We start from the raw sequence: 5,949 nt of genomic DNA on the forward strand, positions 1-5,949 counted from the left end.
TAACCTAAGTGTTTGGCCTCTGGGTGTCTCTATGACTGCTGCAAGATGGAATTTCTTTCCGCTACCTTCACTAGCTATATTGTCTTTCTCCTTTCATTCCCTTATTGCTGAATGTCCGCAGGTGATCTCCCAGGGGGAGGATGGTGGAATAGTAGCAAAGATGCAAAGCCCCTAAGTTCTGTGTCTAAGCATTGCAGAATTGTCATAAACAGGATATAATCCCAGATATGTATAATTAAAGGTAAAGGTAAAGGGACCCCTGACCATTAAGTCCAGTCGTGACCGACTCTGGGGTTGTGGCGCTCATCTCACTTTATTGGCCGAGGGAGCCAGCATACAGCTTCCGGGTCATGTGGCCAGCAGGACTAAGCTGCTTCTGGCGAACCAGAGCAGCGCACAGAAACACCGTTTACCTTCCCGCCGGAGTGGTACCTATTTATCTACTTGCACTTTGACGTGCTTTCGAACTGCTAGGTTGGCAAGAGCAGGGACCGAGCAACGGGAGCTCATCCCGTCGCGAGGATTCGAACCGCTGACCTTCTGATCAGCAAGTCCTAGGCTCTGTGGTTTAACCCACAGCGCCACCCACATCCCTATATGTATAATTACAAGTACTTTACAAGAAGAACTCTCAACAGAAGGCCAGTGGTTTCAAGACTTATCTACAGATTCTAAACCAGTTTGAAACCAGCTTAAATGACAAAACTAGGGGGAAATAGTACTTTTATGAGTGTGCTGAGGTTTCTTCCTTAGAGATGTATAGCCCGTCTGAAAAATTAATGCTACTGGCAGGACTGGTTGATAATTTCAGTTTATAAATCCCCTCTTCACTAAGGCTGCATACCCTCTATTCTGGCTCCAGTGCACTCCCGCCAATGGTGTTTGAAGCCAAGTGCACATGGCATTGGCCACAATCCCCCTGTATCCTATTTGCTTCTTGAAAAATATTCCTGTTTTATGCGTTTTCCCTCAAACCAGCTTCCCTCCTACTTGAAATGCAAGCTGCAGTTAAGCTAGGTTGTGTACAGGTCAGAACATTGTTGTGCATGTGCAGAGGCCAGGTTCCATGAATAGGGTTTGTACAGGCAGGCATAGGGGATAAAATTGGGTAATGTGCATCAAGTGAAGACACCCTGCTGTCAGGAGTTCACCCTACACTCGAGTAGGACCCTGGCAGAGACACATGACCGACTGGCATGTTCTCTCCCTCTTGTGCTTTCGTTCGGTAGCTTCAAAAACTTTCTTCAGCGACCGATGCCAACCGACACCGGCACACTTAGGGATCCGCAGAGTTTGCGCATCATGCGTGACAGACCTCAGCAACTCAGCATTTTGGCTAATCTACTTTATTTACATATAAACACAAACGGAGCACTGCACCATGGCTCCCTCTCTCTCTAGCATCAGACAGCAAAGGGAAAAAGAACAAAGGACAATAGTCCCACTTCACGGAACACAGTAACACAAACATCCTGTCCCCGTCACTTCCCACTTTGTGGAGTCAAAACATACACCGTCATGTGATAGACAAGAATCCCATGACTGCTATCACAGAGCAGGAATTCTAACACCTGCCACCATTTTGGTATGTCCAGCAAGTGCATGTGCAATTTGAAATGCATTCAATGACCTCACTGTGTTTTAAGCTGCTAATGAGTACCGCACATACCTTAATGGTCCCAGGGTATATCATAAAAAACATTAATAACACTAAGGTGGGGTTTGCAGCCAAAATCACAAATGCATGTTTTGCTAGACAAGCACAGGGCTAGTGCACAGACAGTTCTTGAGCTTCCTACAAAGGACCCTCTGTGTATGGTCACTCCCTTTGCCTCCTCTGGAGGCAATGTACTATGTCCTATGTAACAATGCCCTATGTAACAAAGGAATCCTTGATATTTCCGTCTGCCTGTCAGGAAATTCTCTCTTTCCACCATGCCTTCAAGCTGACCAGACACCCATAGCTAAAGCTCCTACTTTCAGTCATGTTAGCCAAGACTACCAACTTTTACTTTACTGTAACTTAGAAATATTTTTCTGCATACCACTTTGCTATATTTGCTGCCTGCATTGAAATGTAAGTAAATCGTTTTTTCAGTTAATCTTACTAAAAACATGTGGTTCGTTCTCTGCAACGGGGGTGGAGAAGGGGAAGATAGGCAGACAAGTGAAAATGATAGAAAGGTGTAATTGCCTAATTCCTAAGCTTTAATAAGCTGCAAAAAAGTGTTTTTACTCTGCTAAGAAAGCTCCAAAGCTAGATTTCTTTTGCGTTTCTCCCACATGTGTAGGATAGGAGGTTCAGATACACATTTAATCCTCAATCTATTTCCTACATAATTAAAAGGTTTGAAATTGGTTTAAAATTACAGTGTAAACCTGCCCTTAAGGGAATGAGTGGAAATAGCTGTTCCTAAGTGGCTTATTTGCATGAGCAGCATAACATGGGAATAGAAAACCTCCACAAGATCACAACTCCTGTTCTTGGGGGTGGGAGGAGAAACTGCTGCATTTTTGCTGTAACACCTCTGCATTAATACATTGCTTCCCCATTATATACATGTGTACACTAGCAGTTCGAAAGCACCTCCGGGTGCAAGTAGATAAATAGGGACCGCTTACAAGCGGGAAGGTAAACGGCGATTCCGTGTGTGGCTCTGGTTCGCCAGAGCAGCGATGTCACGCTGGCCACGTGACCCGGAAGTGTCTTCGGACAGCGCTGGCCCACGGCCTCTTGAGTGAGATGGGCGCACAACCCTAGAGTCTGGCAAGACTGGCCCGTACGGGCAGGGGTACCTTTACCTTTACCTTTACACTTCTTTTAGTAGCAGCTTTCCTTAAGCTGACAGCAAGCTATGTTGTCAAAACTGACATCATGTCTGGTCTCAGCACAGGAGATTTCACCATGAGAAAGGGGGCAATAAAATGATCTCAAATGTCTGGCCTCTCCATCTTCAAAGGAAGACACTGACTTTTAAATCCATTTTCCCTCCCTACGTGACTTTGTTTTTGTTTTGCCTGTTTTAACTTTTCACTGCTATTTTAACTAAAGGCATCAGGGGCGCCGACTTATAAAAAATATTGGGGGAGCCCGCGAAAGCTCATGAATAATAAATAAGCTCATGAATATGCAGATAAAGTGGCGCCGCCTCCTCGTGAGCGAATAGGGGAGAGCGTGCTGCGCCTATTAATCAGCTCCGAAGGAAATTGGGTGGAGCTTTTGCTCGGGAGGGAGGGCAGGAGGCATGCAGCCCGACCCTGTGCATTTTGGGCTGGGGGAGGGGCGGCGGTGGCGCTCTGTTGGAGGGGCGCCCGAGATTATTGGGGGGGCGGAGCCCCCCCAAACGAATTTTTGAGGGGGCTCGGGCCCCCTCAGGCCCCATGGAGTCGGCGCCTATGAAAGGCATGCTACACAGAGATCCATCCAAATGTTCACAGATAGCCGCAGACTCCCATGGTTTCTTGCTAAGTATGATATCAGTTTGTGTGACATGTCAATATGACAAATTATCAACAAAAAGTCTAGAGGCCAACACCCACATACACATATGGGGGTCATGGGGAAAGTTCAGAGGGAAATGAAATGCAGAAATTACAGACAGTGATAATTCTGTTATTAACAACGACCATTTAAAAAACAGCTATTGGTTATTACACAGCGATCATGGCATTGGTCAACTAATTAACACAAGTAGTTTGATGAAAACAAAAACAAAACGCTTGTCCTAATTTAAGCAACAGGAGGTGGTATTGACCTTCCTGATCAAGTGTAATTCAGCAGTTTTATGTTGCAATCTCCCTTTGACTTCCATGTGTTCAAGGATGGCCACTTTGTGATGGCTTGGTCATGTCCAAAGAATGGAAGATGGCAGGACCCCCAAGGATGTGCTCTATGGGGAGCTGGGCTCAGGCACCAGGCCCGTGGGCAGACCAACTCTGTGTAACAACAACAACAACAACAATAATAATAATTTATTATTTATTATTTATACCCCGCCCATCTGACTGAGTTTCCCCAGCCACTCTGGGCGGCTTCCAATCAAGTGTTAAAAACAATACAGCATTAAGTATTAAAAACTTCCCTAAACAGAGCTGCCTTCAGATGTCTTTTAAAGAGAAGATAGCTGCTTATTTCCTTCACACCTGAAGGGAGGGCATTCCACAGGGCGGGTGCCACTACCGAGAAGGCCCTCTGCCTGGTTCCCTATAACCTCACTTCTTGCAATGAGGGAACCACCAGAAGGCCCTCGGCGCTGGACCTCAGTGTCCGGGCTGAATGATAGGGGTGGAGACGCTCCTTCAGGTATACAGGACCGAGGCCGTTTAGGGCTTTAAAGGTCAGCACCAACACTTTGAATTGTGCTTGGAAACGTACTGGGAGCCAATGCAGATCTCTCAGGACCGGTGTTATGTGGTCCTGGCGGGCGCTCCCAGTCACCAGTCTAGCTGCCGCATTCTGGATTAATTGCAGTTTCCGGGTCACCTTCAAAGGTAGCCCCACGTGTTACAAAGATGTCTGCAAATGAGACACAAAGACTGGCAACGTCAACCCTGCTATGTGGGAATCTCTTGCAGATGACCACAGTGCCTGGAGAAAGACAGTCGGTTCACGACCAGAGAAGGAATGACCGCTGGGAGGAGTGCAGAGAGAAGAGAAGCCATGTTGCATCTGCACAACCAGACACTTCCATCTGCCCCACCTACAATAAAACATGTCTCTCCCGTATTGGTCTCTGTAGCCACAGCAGGCCCTGTAACTTTCCAACGGTTTGACTTCACCCCCAAAGGCACATTCCTCCATCATCTCCCAAGACAGACGAATGCCAACTAACTGATGGAATGTTTGACATGGCGATGTAGATCAACACTGGATTCCTCCAGATAATTTTTGAATTAAAATATTTATCTACATCATTCAAAGCCAAAAGAGGGAGTACAGTGGTACCTCGGGTTAAGTACTTAATTCGTTCTGGAGGGTCATTCTTAACCTGAAACTGTTCTTAACCTGAAGCACCACTTTAGCTAATGGGGCTTCCTGCTGCTGCTGCGTCACCGGAGCCCGATTTCTGTTCTTATCCTGAAGCAAAGTTCTTAACCTGAAGCACTATTTCTGGGTTAGCGGAGTCTGTAACCTGAAGCGTATGTAACCCGAGGTACCACTGTATGGTTTTTCTCACAACCTAAAAGCAAAGAGAAGCATGTTTGGTACCTGGAATTTTCTGAAATGTCTCTAACTACTTCCTTAGAAATTGAGGAAGACTGCATGTAAACGTTATATCAATTAAAATCAGGTGTAGCAACACGGCAACAAGACTAGCAACACAATCCGAACTATGTCTCATCAGAAGAAAATTCTGTTGAATTCTTCGGGGCCTGCTTCATGCGAACTATGGTAAAGATTGCAGCCTAAGCTATAATTTGGTATGTCTTCGGTTCAATAAAACCTCAGTAATATTATTATTAACCTCAGTTATATTATTATTCCCTGCCTTGCAGCTTATAGTTCCATTTGCTGAAGTAATTGCCTACAAAAGCTCATGCTCTTTCAATAAAGTAATTTCAGTTAGCCTTAGAGGTGCAACTGGCTTCTTTTAATAAGCTTATTAATAAAAACTAACCCAGCTCCCCTACTGTAATGATATCCATAATTCACTGGGTGGACAGTGAAAGATGCTATAAATAAATGGGCATGTGCTGAAGCTGCTGGGCGATGACTTGCACTCAGCTCTCAACTAATAAGCCTGTCATCTTATCAGCATAGGGAGTATTGAACACAGTGGGCGGAATGACGTTGCACGGCCCCGGCCCCCTCAGCCACGGGGGCAAAGCATGGTGATGGATAGAAAGCTTCATATTATGTCCTTCAAGCTCAAGGTTGGTGGTTCAAGCCCACCCAGGGACGGCTGTGGGCAGGATCCTGCACTGCAGGGGAGCTGGCCTAGATGCCCC

At 46.0% G+C, this 5,949-nt stretch overlaps 1 long non-coding RNA gene across 1 annotated transcript; it reads left to right on the forward strand.

Moving 5' to 3' along the window:
• The first annotated feature begins 1,945 nt into the window (after nt 1–1,945).
• LOC310696534 lies at nt 1,946–5,456 on the forward strand. Its single transcript, XR_014520620.1, has 2 exons — nt 1,946–2,077; nt 5,247–5,456. It is a non-coding gene; the product is annotated as an uncharacterized lncRNA (long non-coding RNA).
• The last annotated feature ends 493 nt before the right edge of the window (nt 5,457–5,949 follow it).

The sequence above is a fragment of the Podarcis liolepis genome, assembly GCF_965112155.1.
Source record: "Podarcis liolepis genome assembly, chromosome: 17".
NCBI lineage: Eukaryota > Metazoa > Chordata > Lepidosauria > Squamata > Lacertidae > Podarcis > Podarcis liolepis.